This window comes from Dermacentor variabilis, chromosome 8, assembly GCF_050947875.1.
Source record: "Dermacentor variabilis isolate Ectoservices chromosome 8, ASM5094787v1, whole genome shotgun sequence".
NCBI classification, from domain to species: domain Eukaryota; kingdom Metazoa; phylum Arthropoda; class Arachnida; order Ixodida; family Ixodidae; genus Dermacentor; species Dermacentor variabilis.
The window spans coordinates 62,244,743-62,262,265 of NC_134575.1; the positions used below are offsets into that span (position 1 = coordinate 62,244,743).

The 17,523-nt window shown below is 48.6% G+C and overlaps 1 pseudogene; it reads right to left on the reverse strand.

Annotated features, from left to right (window-relative positions):
- Positions 1–6,042: 6,042 nt before the first annotated feature.
- LOC142591416 (uncharacterized) lies at positions 6,043–12,254 on the reverse strand (annotated as a pseudogene).
- Positions 12,255–17,523: the final 5,269 nt, after the last annotated feature.

Consider the following 17,523-nt stretch of genomic DNA (forward strand, 5'->3'; position numbering starts at 1 on the left):
CCATGCTGACACGGAGGTTTCCTGCGAAGGCGTGCGAGGTGACCCCGAGGAATGAGACCCGGCCCGAAGAGTGGGTAGGCTTCGGTAGATGCCGCTTTAGCAGCCACATACCAATTGCTAATAACGCGTAGTTACTAAGAATTTGCTCTTTACTTACTTCGCCATGACTCTCTCTGCATCGTCCGCAGTGGTGCCATTTGAACGGAGGTCAAGCGTCGGTTGCGGACGGTGCGCATGGCAATTGGCTGTGTAGGTGAGAACGAAGCAAAGTTTGTCCTCCTCAGTAGAGCCTAGGCACCTCACAAATGTGTGCAAGTGTCGGGCGAACAGAACGCTGTTATGGCGTGTCGTCGCCGTTGACAAAATGGAAGTCCGTGCATCACCGAGCGAATGACGGCTCAAACAAGCTGTGAAACTACATTGTTTGGAGTCGATGGCCCTCTTTTTTTTTACTTTCGTACACAATACAAGCAATAAATAGCATATAGCACTGACGAACTACGTATACTAAGGGCACTTCGCGTTTGGGTAAAACTGAATAGTTCTACTTTTTCGCATCCCTAAGAAAACTTATGGAAATCAGCTGAAGCCCCACTTTCCCCCAAAGTTTGGCCTTTCGCAAAAGATAATAAATGCAGGTTTTGCAAAACTAATGAGCTCTGCGCATTTTCTGTGAGTAAGTGATGAAGATAGGTCATGTTATCAGAATTGTTAACTTATGAATATAGCAGATATTTCGCTTTCTGTTACCCAGCTGAAAAGTGGCATAAACAAAACGATATCGTATTCGACGTCTGCCGGCCTTGAGTAAATTGGCAGCTGCTGCTTTCTGAGACGCCGCGTTTACCTGAATACGGCAGTGGGGCAATGTATCGCATTTCCAGCTCGTCACATGCATCTAAAGGGCCATAACACGAAGGGAAGCCAATTAGCGCAGAACTGACATGGCTGAACACTGCGAACGGTAGCTGTAACTTGGAGAGGACCTTTACCAAACTAGCATATGTTGAAAGAACGGCGGTGATTCATCTAGTTTGTATTACATTCGGTTGCACTAGCATGTATTGGGAATCAGTGAAACAACACTAGAACAAACATAAACGAAATACATCAAAAGTCTAGGATGGACGCAGAAATATAAAGTACGACAAAAGCTTTGAAAATAAGGAAAAGCGCCCGACCTCTTGCGAAACGTTGATGTGCACACTTCCTCTTGCACTTTTTTGTTAAAAGTACAAATAATAAAGTAATGAGGAAATTATGAAACCCATCTCTATTTTTTCTTCTTCAAGTGTAGTTTCATCAAATGTAGTAATTATGCCTGTCCACGAGGATTTGTAGAAATAAATTTGAGAGTAACTTGCGATCCCATCTCGTGGGGATTATATGTTCTTGATAGTGAGTTTGGTTGTTGAAATGAAAAGCTCAAGTCCAAAAGAAGAATAATGATTGCGTTAATCGTTTTGGGAGCTGGAGGAAGTATGGTTAGATTTGGGCTGTCAGAAAAGAAAACCACCAATTTCCTCCTGTTTTCGTACCATGCATAAAAGAAGCAAAACTGTTCCTCCGTATTGGTCTTTAAATATAACAACCTATATTTAAGCTCCGAAATAAAGAACATAGAACACGAAAGCGAAAGAGCCTACTCTGCCTATTGATCACAGAGCTTTCCATTTGCATGCGATGGGTCGCGCCGAAGAACAGGTGCATGGGATGATTTTGTTTTGTTTTTAACTGATATGCATAGGACATCCTAAGAAATATAAAATTGACTGCTTTAAATATCGCGTCTGACGCTAATAAGAGGCAAGCTATGCTCCGTCGCTTGCCGTTGGAGAGAGACTGAACGCTTTCGGGAGCTGAGAAAAGGCACATCGGCTCCTAACCTTCGACTACTAAGGATAACAGTTGGAATGATTAGCGTCACCTTTCACGATGATGTCGCACGCGAGAATGACGCACACACGCGACTCGGAGCGAAGTAGAAGGCATCGCTCCGAGCAAGAAGCGCATTTGCATTTGCGAAAATTTGAGACTTTCCAACCAGCCATTCGGACATGAGTGGGTGTTCGGTTTGGTTTTCCGCTCTTAAACAACTTTGACAGCGCAACCGTAGGGACATCCATACGGATTTCCACACTGCGGACAGGAAGAAGTGCAACTGTCAACCGCCCAACAGCTGCACGTGTACATGTCTGACTTTGGGATCGTGTACATTTTTCGTAATATGGCGAAAGCGGCATATAAATAATCGTCGCAGTACTTCCACTAAACGTGAACAGGTGTGATGACGGAAGCTAAGAGCAATATCGGGACGGGGTGTTCCTCTTGCCCCTGCCAAGACGACTGAGAAGCTAGGCGATTACCTACAAGCACGGCAAGGGTCATGACGGCGCCAAGCACATTCCACCAAAACTGACGCATTTCAGGTGCCCTATAACGTAACACTATTCAGATCTTTTCTTATTCCAATCTACTGACGTCAAGGTTACGTAATTGCCAATGCAAGCATCGGGCGCTGACTCGCAGCTTTGTTTGCACAGACGAATGAGGTGCTCTCCTTGTTATAGCAGGTCGATTTGGTTTGCTTTCAAAGCGAATAGCTTTGCATTTTTTTATTGAAATGAAAATAAAAGAAAGAGCTTTAGTATTTCTGTTATGCTGACGGCTACTCTTTATCGCACAGCAGAAACAACAATGATAAAAAATATATAAGTCTAGTAAGAAAATGAAAACAAACCACCCCATAGGGCCAGAAATCCATAAACACAATCTTATACACATACGAACATATAAGTATAAAAGATAAAGCCAAGTCACTGCACAAAGGGTTTGTAAACAAACTCACAAGCACTCACAAGCGACAGTGATGTGGATGGGGATAAGCATATAAATATATAAGAACACACAGAGTTCAAAAGAACACAAAGACGTAATATATAATCGCAAATAGTAGAAGCAAGTTGTATTTACATCGTGTGACTATTTAGTGCGATATCTAGTATTTGTTAAGGACTCCTCTGTCTTACTAAAAAAATTTCGACTGCGTTCAATGCTTTTACGGCGCTATTTTCGATAGCCATGCTCCCAGCAATTTAGCATTAGAGTGTATGGTAATCCTACATGCATATTTTGCGTTGTTTTCTAAGCCAGGTGGTTTGCTTGAAGCTTACCTCACATACCTGAAGCCTACCTCACTGCCTCCTCACCTGGTACTAGTGCCTGATAACTTCTGCTAAGGTATACCTCAAGTATTCAAGGCCAGGAAAAACACGGGGAAGGCAAAAGATTGAAATTCGAGACGATCAGCAAAACGAGAACAAGGCAAAAGCACGAGCCAACGTTTCGAGATGTGGACTTGTCTGTTGATGTCACCTCATATGTCGCCTTGAGAAAACAAGCCCACTTGTCCCAATGTTGGATCCCGCTCTTACCTGTTTTACGCTCTGCTCATTAGTGTATAAGGAGCACGCTGCCTGCCGAATTTGAACCATGGTACAAAACGGGTCAGAGCTATGCAATTGCTTCCAAGTTTTTTGTCAATGCTCATCACCAAGCAACGTTCCTGAAGGCGCACCCCTTAACTGGAACGCAAGCGAAAAAATTTCCGTATATGTCAGTTACGTCGAATCGTGAATTAAGCTCGCGTTTCATCTTCGTTTGCAGTGACGGCGCTTGTACCAAAAATACGTGGGTCACGCGCTTTATTTTGAAGGTAATCTGCGCCTGCTTCAAGCTTGCAAGCCGAGATGGCTGGTGCCTTCGCGTGCGCTGTCTCCCCACGCGTTTAGTGTTATGTATCCGCTGGTTCTTATGATGACTTAGTCATCCGGCGTGCTTCGTCGCCAGCGGGGAAATGTCACGAGCTCTGTCATGAACAAGCTCTGTCTTGTTCATTACGGCGGCCGCACAGAAAGCCAGAGAAATGAGAGAGGAGAACGACGTTAGCCAAGCGGCCTCGGTACCGCTCGAAACGCGCCTATCAACCAGATTCATCTGATTCCGCAATAAACACTTCGTGTGTAACAATATCGTGAATTCAGGATACATAAACAGCTGCGCTCGAAATTCATATTAATAAGTATCGCAATCGGTGGTGAAATATTTTGTAACTACGTGTATGAAATCTCCCGAATCGCTGTCTCGCCATATAGTAGCAACTTGCGAAAGTACATTGTTCGTTAGGAGAGAGAGAAAAAAACATTTATTCGGACCATCGAGGTGGTTGTTCTTGAGGTCGAGTGGGTGGTGTCCTCATTCCAAGACTCCACTGGCCATGGCTGCTCGACGTACTTGCTGGACGAGAGCTTCTTGTCCCGCCAGGGTATCGCCGGTCAGCTGTGCCTCCCACCGCTCAAATGACGTGCTAGGAGTTTTTAAGCGTTGAATGTGAAAGAGTGTAGGGCGTGTGTCGCCGTACCAGGGGCAGATGCCGCGATATGTATGTGGGAACATTTTACTGTATCTGTGTAGGTTTGGAAATGTGTTGGTCTGAATGAGTCGGATAGCTACGACACCTTCTGTGCTGAGCTTTTTGTGAGGCGGAGGATAAATCCTGCGGTTGAGTCGCTGGATCTCGAGTCGGTCGCAGTAATTGGATGGCAGGGGCATGAAGGTAAAGGGTGGGGATTGATGAGACGATTGGTCTTGCCCCGCTCGGTTGATTAGCGCTCGAGCTAGGGCGTTCGCCCTTTCGTTCCCCTCCAGACCCGCGTGGCCCGGCGTCCGCGTGATTTGATGGTATTCTTGCAGCCTCGGGCCTAGAATCTGAGCAGCCAGCAGCGGTGTTCGTCCGTTCGTAAAGTTACGGCAGGCCTGTTGCGAGTCGGTAACGACATGGACTTCCCTGCCTACCTGTCTTCTTGCTTTATTACCAGCGCCGCGGCTATGGTCTCAGCCGCAGCTGGGGTCTCTGCCCTTAGGGAGGCCGCGAGAGTCAAGGAGTTGTCTCTCCCGTTCACGGTGGCTAACGCGAAGAGGCCCCCTACAGCGTACGCCGCCACGTCCACGTACGTTACGTACGGGTCACCCTTGAATTGTCGGCGCTTTCTGTCGATGCGAGCCTTGCGTCGTCCTTCATGGAGTTCATGACTCATGTGCTTCGGTATAGGGTTCGCCTTGATCTTGCCTCTGACCTCGGGCGGGAGTGATCGTTGCCCATCGAAGGCACGGAGCTCCGTTGCTGTTCTGGTCCGGTCGAGGATGGCTCTGCCCGCCGCCGTCTTCTGTAGTCTGGTCTTTTGCGAAGCCATAACCGCGTCGGACAGCTCAGCGAAAGTGTTGTGGATCGCGAGGGCCGCTAACTTCTCGTTTGAGGTGATGACAGGGAGACCCAGGGCCATTTTGTACGCGCCTCTGATGATGGCATCGACTCGTTCACTCGCTTGCGAACGTTATCGGAATCAGAGTACTGAACGGGATTGCTTCTCGGTCGGATTGAAAAAAAAAAACATTAACTGTAATGTTGGAAGCAGTCCTTAGATAGCTGCGGCCCTTACAGGGATTTATACGCTAATAATTTTCGTTCGCAGAATTAATTCGCTTCAACTAATTTTTTTCCCCTTTGCGGTGAAATTACAGCCTTCTTTCTTATTATATTTTACTATAGGTCCGAGTAGAAACGCTGCTGTATATGACTGCTAGTGAATCACGCTTCGCCTCACTTTGGATATATATATATATATATATATATATATATATATATATATATATATATATATATATATATATATATATATGTCAAAAGGTGTTATAGGTTATTTGATGAAACCCTCAGACTGTAGATATCAGCAGGGAGAGGGCGCACAGCTTAGGAAACACAGACACAAGGCTTCCAACCCCTCGTCGTCTTTCTAGAAGCAGCGCCTGTTGCTTGTTCTTCGCCAGTACATTTGCCTTCCCAGAGAAGAGGAGCCGTCTCCATGACTTACGGGCACGATAGCATAGGTGGATTAAAGTATGGCATAAGCCGCCGAACGTGCACGATGTCGCGCCATCGGCGGCGCTTATCCTTAGGCGGCTCAAGGGGTTCTACCAAATATTTCACAGGAGACGTTTGGCTGACGACACGGTAGGGACCCCGGTACTTGAAAAGAAGCTGGGGTGATATTCCAGGGCTGGTAGCGGGAACTCAAAGCCAGACTAGTGAGTCAGGAGCATAGGATGCAGGAGAGGAGGGAATATGCCGAAGATGCTTCAGTCGCTGCTGATCTTCCGAAATAAATGTGCGGGCGAGCTTTCGGCACTCTTCCGCGTGTGCAGCAGCTTCGGACAGGGTAGTAGCCTCAGTTCTGTCAGGGCGATACGGAAGGAAGCTATCCATTATGCAGGAAGGCTCGCTTCCCTAAAGTAGTAAGAACGGGGAAAATCCCGTAGTGGTCTGTGTGGCGGTATTATAAGCGTGCGTCACGAAGGGTAGAATTCGGTCCCAATTGATTTGGTCAGATCTGACGTACATGCCTAACATGTCGCCAAAAGTGCGGTTAAAGCGCTCACTCATCCCATTAGTTTGCGAGTGGTATGCAGTAGTGGTACGGTGAATGACGTGGCATTCCTTGAGTAGGGCTTCTATAACATCAGAGGGAAAGACGCAGCCTCTGTCACTCAGCAACTCTCTGAGGGCTCCATGGCGAAGTATTATGTTACGCAGAAGGAACCAGGCAACATCCCGCCCAGATGCGTCGGGCCGAGGTGGGTTCCCGCGTTGCGCATGAAATGGTTTATCGCCACAATCACCCAGCGGTTGCCATCTAAAGTTCTTCGAAGGGGCCCATAAAGATAAACTCCGACCTTGTCAAAGGCCCGTCCTGAATAAGGCAATGGTTGCAGTCGAGTAGCTGAGGCACGAGGGGTATTCTTGTGGCATTGGCGAGCGAGGCGGGAGCGGACATATTGGCGGATGAATCGGTACATCCCCCGCCAGTAATAACGAATTCTCATGCGCGCGTATGTTTTAAGTATTCCGGCACGTGCGCATTGCGAGTCATCGTGAAACGTTCTAAATATGCCCGAACGTAAATGCTGAGGAGGCACGGGTAACCATTTGCGTCCGTCCGAGAGGTAGTTACGCCAGTGTAGGAGCCCGTCCCGAACAGCGAAGTGGTGTGCTTGGCGGCGCAATGCACGGCCAGGAAGCGCTGATGGGTGTGTGACCGAAAAGCCAGCATAGCAACAATCCATTGATCCTCTGCTGCTCCGAAAGCATGTCCGTGGCGGTGAGGGAGGACTCGCATATTCGTACTTTCTGACAATTGGGCAGGTCTGGCACTGGGGAGTGATACAAGGCATCCGCGTCCGAATGTTTATGGCCACAGCGGTATAGCACTCGAATCTTGTACTCTTGGAGGCGAAGCGCCCATCGAGCGAGGCGACCTGAATGATCTTTCAAGGACGACAGCCAGCAGAATGCAGGGTGGTTCGTGATGACGTCGAACGGGCGGCCGTAGAGGTAAGGACGAAACTTAGTTATGGCGCAAATGATAGCCATGCATTCTTTTTACGTAACGGAATAGTTTGTTTCCGCTTTTGAGTGCGCGGCTAGCGAAGGCAAGAACATATTCATCGAAGCCAATCTGTCGTTGTGCAAGAAGAGCACCAATGCCGACGCCAGTGGCAACCGTGTGTATTTATGTCGGTGCGCTTGAGTCAAAATGTCGGAGTATGGAGTGCGAGGTTAGAAGATGCCGCAGCGTCCTGAATGCAGCATCGCAAACCGCGGCCAGGCCAAGAGGTTGCGGTTACCCGCGAGAAGCTGCGTCAAAGGCGCTATTATGGTGGCGAAGTTGCGGATGAAATGACGAAAGTATGAGCATAATCCGATGAAGCTGCGGAGTTCTTTTGTGGTCTTTGGTCCTGGGAATTCAGCGACGGCTTGGAGTTTGGTTGGATCTAAGAGCGCACCATTTTTCGAAACAACATAGCCAGGAATGACTAGCGGCCGGACGGTGAAGCTACACTCTTTAATTTGAGCTAGTGCCCAGCATCGGCGAGGCAGTGAGCACGCGTTTGAGTCAGAGCAGGGAGAAGAAAAGTCTGGGGAATAGATGACAATGTCTTCGAGATAACAAAGGAATGTCTGCCATTTGAGGCCCCTGTCAGGCACGCATCGTAGGGCGGTGATAAAGTGAATTCCCCCGTTTATTCCGAAGATGTGCAATATATACAGAAGCGCTAGTCACACGACTTTTGTGATAAGTGCGGGATGACAGCCAAAGAAGTGTGCTCGTGTTTTATCTGCAGGCTGACGTCACATCTTTCCCTTTTTGCAAGCTAAGTACATTCACAATAACTCAACAACACAGTTCATAGTTAATCATTAACTCGAAGTCGTTTCGGCGTCTTGATTATGCGACCGCAGCGGGTGGTTCTACGATGTCCGGTGGTTTCGCTGGCGTGACCATCCGACGGCTGCTGCACACCGGCATACTTCACTGGCGTTGTAGCCGGTAATTTGGCGGGCAGTTCGGGAACTTGTGGCTTCGGTGTTACGTCGATCTCTTCTTGATGGTGATCCCGTTGAACCGCCGATGGAACACTCATCGCCTCCCGTCTCTGGCAGTAGGAGGGGATGGCGTCTGTTCCGGCGAACGGCGCCTTTGTCGGTCCCCACCCAGTAGGACCGTGGCGTTTGGGACGGCCGCAGGATACTTCCGGGAGCACCCTTGTCTTTCAGCCACACTCGATTTCCTGCAGAAAGTCTTGGCAAAGACCTGGCAGCATGACGCTTGTCAAAGTATCTTTTCTGCATTCCTCATCCATTTTCTGCCACGAAGAGCTAACGACACAGGGTTTTAGCAGAGATTGAACGCAAGGTATTCTTGAGCGCAATCGACGGCTCATCAAAAGTTGTGCTGGACTGTAACCTGTGGGACCCGGCGAGTTCCGGTAGTTCAGCAAAGAAATGTAGGGGTCCTCTGCTTTCTTCAAAAGTAGCTTTATCGTTCTTACCATGCGCTTAGCTTCGCCGTTGGCTTGCGGGAAGAGCGGGCTAGTTGTGACGTGCTTGAACCCGTACACGCTTGAAAAATGCTTGAAAGCAAACGAGACAAATTGTGGTCCGTTATCGGACACCACGGTGTTTGGGATGCCGTGCCTGGCGAAGATGCTCTTCAGATGGTTGATAACCGCTTCTGATGACGTATCGCCTTTCAGCAAGGCCAGCTCTGGATATCTGGAATGATAATCCACAACAACAAGATACACGGCGCGTTTTATTTCAAATAAGTCCACGCCGACTTTTTGCCATGGTAGCTCTGTCGTTTCCGAGGGAATCATTGGTTCCGCGAACTGAACACGTTCACTCGCACACACATGGCAATCAGCTACAGCTTTTGCTATCTCTTTGCTGAGCCCCGGCCACCAAACAGATTCCTTTGCTTTTGCTCTGCAGCGAGCGATACCTTGGTGCCCTTCGTGTAGTCGTTCGATCATTTGCTTCCGCAGACTTCGAGGAACAATAATGCGAGCATCTTTCAGCAACAGGTTCTTGCAAACAAATGTTTGCACGGACGGGCCAAAATTGCCTCAAAACGTCTGGGAGCCTTTCTTTTCTTGGCCACCCGTGGTGGCAAGCTTTTAGCAATGACAAGCATTCCTGGTCTTTTTGTTGCTCAGCTCGTATGAGATTAAGCATGCTATCTGTAGCCGGTAGGCGCTGAACGATTCCATCGACGAAAGCAGATACGTCTGAGTCTGCGCCTAGAGTATGGTTAGTAGCGTTCGCTCGTACTCGTGATAAGGTGTCGGCTGTCGCAATGCTTTTGCCGGGAACGTGCGTTAGTGTGAAGCAGTACCTCATCAAACGCATTCTGTATCTTTGGATGCGAGGCGGCATAGCGTCCAGAGGATCACGACCGAGCAACGGAAGTAGAGGCTTGTGATCTGTTTCGAACAAAAATTTCATACCTCTTAAAAATTCGTCGAAACGTTCAGCTGCCCACGTCAGAGCTAACGCCTCCTTCTCTATTTCAGAATATTTTTGTTCCGTCTTTGTCAGCGATCTCGAGGCATAAGCAACCGGTCGTCGTTCCCCGGATAGTTGGATCTGAAATAATACAGCTCCAAGACCATATGATGAAGCATCAGCCGAGACTTGTCTCGTAGAGAGGGTGGTACATGGCGAGGCACCTGTCCGAGCTGATGGTTTCCTTGATTTTGCAAAACGCTTGTTCCTGTATCGGTCCCTACGACCACTCATTGTCCTTGCACAGAAGGCTGCGTAGAGGCGCGCTCATAGACGCTGCATCTGGAAGAAACCTAGCAAGATGGTTCATCATTCCCAGAAGAGAGCAAACTTCCGTTACGTTCTGCGGCCTCGGAAATTCTGTGATGGCCCGCACTTTTTCAGGATGCGGCCGCACGCCACCAGCGCCAAAGATCATGCCAAGGAAGGATGCTTCTTGCACTGAAAAACAGCATTTTTCTTTGTTCAGCGTCACTGCTTCCGCTGTAGTCTTCCGAGCACCTTGTGTAAGCGAGAGTCGTGCTCTGACTTATTTGCGCCGAACACAAGAATACCGTCCATGTAGTTCAAAACACCGTCTAATCCTTCCAAGACTTGCGTGAACTTCCTCTGAAAAACTTCTGATGCCGAGGTTATACCGAACGGTAGTCTACGATAGCAGTACCTGCCGTATGGTGTTATGAAAGTGGTGAGTGTTTGGCACGACTCCGCAAGTTGGATTTGGTAAAATCCTGAGCTTGCGTCTAGTTTCGAGAACACAGAGGCTTCCTGAAAGCTTCCCATGATCTGCTCTACGGTTGGTAATTGGAGGCGCTCTCTTCTTACGAAGTTATTTAGTTGAGTGAGGTCAACGCAAATCCTGAGTGAGCCGGATGGCTTCAAAACCGGCACAATTGGCGCACACCATTCCGTCGGATCCTCGACCTTCCTAATCATGCCTTCCCGCTCAAGCCTGTCAAGTTCCTCCTTAACCGCTTGCTTCATCGGGATAGGAATCCTGCGCGGGTTGACACTGCGTAGGGGATTGCATTTTCTGCCAACCGTATCGTGTGCTCTCCTGCTATAGATCAGATTCCTTGAAATAGCCCTGAGTACTGTCTCGCGACCTCGTCGGACGTTTCTAGTTCGTCTAAAAATCGAACTACCCCAAGGGCATTTATTGCAGGCAGCCCTAGTAAAGGCATGTGCAAGTTTTTTACGACATACACTGTCTGCTCGCAGCGATTGTCCTTCCATGCGATTTCGGCTTGAAACTTTCCGCACGTGTCAATGCTCGCGTCACTTGGTCCCCTTAGATTTCCTGCTTTCTCAAGATAGCTTGGCATTCTTGGGAAATTTTCCCCCACGACCGTGACTTCTGCTCCAGTATCGACTTTCATTTTTACTTCATGGCCGTTTATCTGTACCGTCACGAAGTGTGCAGACAACTTGCTTTGTCGCGGTGTAACTATGCCGAGGAATTGGAGCTCGTTATCTGGGCAGCCGTTATCTGGGCAGCCCGGTGCCGTTACCCCGTCAAGTTTTCTTTCTCTGTTTTTAATTCGACAAGCCTTTTCGAAATGCCCTAGCTTCTGGCAGTAAGAGCATTTTTGCTGCTTCGCTGGGCAACTAGTTCGCGGGTGCATCGAACCCCCGCAATGAGTGCAGCTTTTTACAGAAGCGGTCTTCTTGCGACGCGCAAGGGTAGCATTCCATTCTCTCTTCTGTTCTGTTTTCTTGTTCTTTACCGCTGCAACATATGTTTCGGCGCTCGTACCTTCCCGCTGTTTCAAGTCTGCTTGCTGCTGCTTTATCGTTTCGCTTGTTCGGGCCCTTGCTAATGCGGTGGCCAATGTTAGCTTAGGGTCCATTTGAAGCTCTTCCGACAGCGCTTCGTCTAGAAGGCCAACTACAAAGCGATCCCTTATTAAACGGTCCTTCATGTTATCGAAGTCGCATCGCGCTGCTAACTTGTGGAGGTAGGTTGCAAATTCGTCTACAGTTTCCCCTGGCTGTTGACGACGTCTGTTAAAAAGGTGCTCTCATACACTGTGTTCTTCGTGTGAACGAAATAGGCTTCAAACTTTGCCTTTAAGACCTTGAAAGTCTTCAGGTCTTCGTCTTTTACCGCTAACGAGCGAAGAATCTCTCTTGCCTTCCGGCCCATTGTGTAAAGAAAGGTTCTTACTTGAATTTCTTCCGTTTTCTCGCTGAGACCGGATGCGAAACTGTAGTCTTCGAATTCCTCAATCCAAGAGGGCCAGTCTGCTGCGTTGTGGAAATCAAATGTCTGCGGAGGCTTTATCCCAGCCATTGTTTCTCGTTGCTGGACGCTCGTTGCTGCCGTGCCTTCCGTGAAGACTTGTACCACTTGCAAGCTACTGCTCTGCTCTGTCGGACTGCATACGCCCCTGACGGTCTATATCGGGAGCGGCCCATCCCACTTCTGACACCATGTCAGACACGCATCGTAGGGCGGCGATAAAGGGAATTCCCCCGTTTATTCCGATGATGTGCAATATATACCGAAGCGCTAGTCACATGACTTTTGTGATAAGTGCGGGATGACAGCCAAAGAAGTGTGCTCGTGTTTTACCTGCAGGCTGAGGTCACAGCCCCGGAGGATGTTATCCATCTTTCTTTCAAACGTTGCAGGCGCATTACACAGGCCAAAGGGAATCACGGTAAATTCATATAAGCTGTCAGGCGTAACAAATGCCGTCTTCTGGCGGCCTCCGTCAGCCACCGGGATCTGCCAATAACCGGATCGTTAGTCTAAGGACGAAAAAAATTTTTGCGCCGAGGAGGCAGTCAAGTGCGTCGTCAATACGGCGAAAACGATAGACATCTTTCTTAGTTATCTTGTTGAGTCTCCGAGAGTCCACAAAAAACAAATTGTGCCCTCTTTCTTTTTGATCAGCAATACCGGAGAAGCCCATGGACTGTGTGATTACATTATCACGCCGCGTTGGAGCATGTCTCGTAAGTGCTCATTGATGAAACGGCGCTCCATCGCGGACACACTGGATGGACATTGGCATAGAGGCGCGTGGCTGCCGATGTCGAGGTGATGAACGACTGTGGAGCTACGTCCTAAACATTGTTTTTGGAGGTCGAAATGAGTTTGAAATCACTTAAGGAGGTCGACGATGCGCGTGCGCCGACTCGGAATGAGGTTGGGATCAACAGACGGAGCAAACGTTCGGTCACATGCAGGCGCAGGCGCAGGGACTGGGAAAGCCATGGCGTGAACCTGAAAAAGAGTCGAGTCATCTGGCACATCGTACACAAAGCTCGTGTCGAATTAGTCTTCAAAACTGACGCACTTGCTGCGATGTAACCTTTATGGACACGAAAGCGAATTCGAAACGTAAAGTGCGCTGGAGCCCTTTCAAAAGGGAAGGAGGGCAAAGGGAAGCAAGAAGGGATGACGGCATGTAGCAAGTTGAGATGGCGTTAAAAGAACTGTGAAATCGTAGAAAGCAGCACAGAAAACCGGTACAAAGGAGGAAAAGAAAGGAGGGATATCAGCGACGGTGGCGACGAACACTCGAGCAGAAGGTGGAGGCGAATCTTCGAAAATGGGGTCAGCGCAAGTTACGCGCGGGCACAATCAATAACAGCGGGATGAGAGGAGAGGAAGTCCCATTCTAGAATGATGGCATGAGAGCTGCGGGGAAGAACAACAAAGTCAAGGCGGTATAAACTGTTTTACATAGCGACATGGACCGTACATGTTCCTAAGGGCTCAATTGGCGGAGCGCTTGCTGTACATAGTCAAATGGCAGAAAATGGCGTCCCGACATTTCGGGGCCTACTGCGAAGCTGGTCGGCAATCACAGACACTGCGGCACCCTGTCGACAAGCACGTGAACGACGATACTTTTGGCTAAAACTTCAATGACGTTCGTAGGGAATACATAAAGGCTTGAGCAGTTCGAAGAGATAGCAATTATTGCCTCCTGAACTGCGCCTTTTAGTTTTCCCCCACTGCTGGAGGGCGGCAGGCAATGGGGGACAGGGAACGTCGACGGAGAGAGGAAGAAAAACGAGTGTTGAAGCTTTGGGGAACAGGAGATGAAGACGCGAAGTGCGGAGCTAGTGGCAAATAGCGGGACTGGGATACAGGAGCATTCCCTTGAAGTCTGGCAGTATCGGGAGGATACCAAGCCCGCCGGCGGCAGAACGGTGCCACGTGGCCAGCGAAGCCACACGCGCTCTGGGCAAGTAGTTCGCAGCTGCAGAAGGTGATGTGTAGAAGCCGCCTGTGGGCGTGTAGTGCTCAACTTCAAGTGGAGGTCATGTCATGGCCTAGCGAAGGCGGCAGCGTACGTGAGCGGAACCGGCGCTGAAGGTGGCTGATCAGCGAGAACTAGTGCGTCGCTGACTTGTTCATGTATGACCTGTAGGACTTCAGGGGACAAACATGACTCAGATGACTGGGTAGCGGTGTTGGCGGAGCTAATCGTAGCTTTGGCACAGCGTAATGAACTCGTCAACAGTTTTAGGGTTTTTCACCAAGAGCATTTGGTAGGCGTCACCCTCTATGCCCTTCATGATATTCTTGAGCTTTCCAGAGTCGGGCATAGCGGGATTAATACACCGGCGAGAGGTCAACTACGCCTTTAATGTAGCGGGTGAAGTTTTCCTCGTTTTGCTGAGCGCGACGGCGCAAGCGTTGTTCTACTCGAAGCTTGCGCACAGCAGGGCGACTGAAGAATTCTTTGAAACAATGGGTAAATGCTGCCCATGTGGTAAGGTTGGATTCCTCATTCCGGAAGCAGAGATTGGCGACTCAAGAAAGATAGAAGATGACGTTAATCAGTTTTGTTGTATCTTCATATTTGCTATGCGCACTCACGCGGTCTTATGACGAGAACGAATCCTCCACGTCATGGCCGTCGCTGCCGCTGAAGACTGTAGGATCTCGTTGGCGTAGAGCACCGGAGCAGATGACAGGCGATGCCTGGGGATGATCGGGCTGCGCGGCGTCCTGAGGCATGGCAGAAACGGTAGGGAAAGTCCGGCTGCGGAGTTCCAGGTTTAAGGAGGGCCTAGCACGTCCACCAAATGTCAAGAGGCATTATAGTTTAATTAATGAAACCCTCAGATAGTAGAGCACCACAGCGAGAGGTCACACAGCTTAGGCAACAGAGGCACCAGGCTTCCAATCACTCGTTGTCGGCGTCTTGCTCGAAGAAGTGCCTGCTGTTCGTTCTTCTCCAGTACAATATATATATATATATATATATATATATATATATATATATATATATATATAACCTCCACATGCAAGTATTATTATTATGATTATTATTATTTGTTTTGAACACATATACACATATATACAGTTAACAGGAAAGGGAAGGCGAGGAGCAGGCTGGCAACTGCCACCGGAAGGGGCACAACGCCTGCCTACTCTTCTGAAGGGAGGTGACAGCAACACAGAAATGGAAGATAGGAAGGAAGGGAGGAAAGAGGAAAGGAAGAGCAACAGGACAAATCTAAAGACTAAAGTAGAACACAGTACACCAGCACGTTGTTCCGCCGAGTTTCGACTCTGCAGCCGGAATTAAAGTGACGCCGCATCGAACAGCCTCCACAATTATCAATCACATCCATGGCTAGTTTGCTACGCGGCTAATTGTGCGCTCCACGATGAGACGCCAAGTATAGCTGCACGCAATCACCGTTTCACTGGTAGTCGGTTCACAATATACACTACAAGGTGTTTGAACCCGTCTCTTCCCATCTTCGAAGGAAGAAGCGTTAGGACACAGTACAGATCACACACAGTAGGGCCGGTCACTGAAGGTCACGCTACTACAGAATGTTGAACGTTCACGCTACAAACGTGAACCTAAGTTAATTAGCTCTAGAAAGGTTAGTAGGGCGCGATGGGCCTGATCACGTTTAGATGCACAACCACTGGGGTATAAGCATTCCTCGAGTGTCGCACACCGCAGGCCAAGGAGGTGATAGTTTCTCACTAGCGGCATGCGCTGCGCACTGAAAGCGGGACACTCAAATATAAGGTGCTGAAGTGTCTCGTAGCAGCCACAAGACGCACAGAATGGACTTGCCACACGCTCTTGTCTGTACAAACGTTCGTGCACGTTCACGCAACCAACCCTCAGCTTGAGCAGTTGTGCTCTAGCGCGACGAGGCAAGCCTCGACCACGAACACGGGGCGGGAACGTTCCATTTGCGACACGCTGATCTGGATGCTGCTTAAGTAGGTGGCGACGTATCAGGAGGCGAGCGTGCAAGTAGCGACGCTTCCATCTTATTATCAGTCGTCAGTTACTAGAAAAGTTTTTTTGGTCAAGAGCTGGTAGCATTGCCTACCGGAAAGGAAAGCAAAACTCAGACATATCAATCACTTGCATTTCAAACGCTATTGAAAGAAGACTGTAGAAAGGGTTGCTGAAGTCCGCAATTTCATTGTCAGGATGAAAAAGGGCGCAAACGAATTTGTAGCGAGGCGACCATGTATCAACATATTCATTTGCTTGGCATAGGTGAACCATAGCATTAGAAATAATTGTTAGCTTGCTACCTTCTTCTATTAAAAGGATATATTTTGAACTCAGTCCTGCGTGTATATATATATATATATATATATATATATATATATATATATATATATATATATATATATATATATTGTGCGTGGTTTTCACAGCCTAAATAAAAAAATAGTTAGGCGACCCTAAACTTTGACTTAGCTGCCCCAATGGCAATCGAATATTGGCGTTGATGTAAAGCGAGCGTGCGTCTTTCCCTTGGCACGATATGCGATCGAGGAGTAAGGGCGGACGAGAAGGAAGCGCAGTGTTTGCAACCTGGCGGGGCGTAGCCTTCTAGCGAGTGGCGCATGAAGCGCACTTTCCCGCCTTCTCCGGTGCTGACGTCAGGCCATGTAACGAGCGCGCGCGCCGCTCGTGGGACTGCGCGAGCGAGCGAGCGAGCAGGTGTGTGCCTGGAGAGAAGAAGTGAGAGAATAGGGAGTGACGTCTCATCCACTCTGATAGCCATAAGTTCAATTTATGCCAGGCAACTTTTCCTGTTATTTAGCCGGCTAAATTTCATGCCTTTTCGTGTGTGACGGCATTAGTGACGCCATTACTTCCGCTTTCTGCTTCCAGGTTTCCAGGCATTTCGCCAAAGTCGTGCTCACGTGGTGGGTCTACAAGGTCTTCGATTATCTGCTTTGGCGTGCGGTAACAAGTGATTTCTAATTATTCCAGACGCTTCAGCAACTCAACTTAGCGCTAAACTTATGCTCTGATGCCGAGCACAAGGTCGCGTGATGGAATCGCGGCAAGGGCGGCCGCATTTCGATGGGGGCGAAAAGCAAGAACACTCGTGTACTTAGATTTAGATACACGCTAAAGAACCCCCGGTGGGCTAAATCTGCGGAGTCACCGACCACGGTGTGCCTCATAATGAGAAAGTGGTTTTGGCACGTAAAACACCATAATGTTTTCAACTTATGCTCTGATATATATATATATATATATATATATATATATATATATATATATATATATATATATATATATATATATATATATATCAGA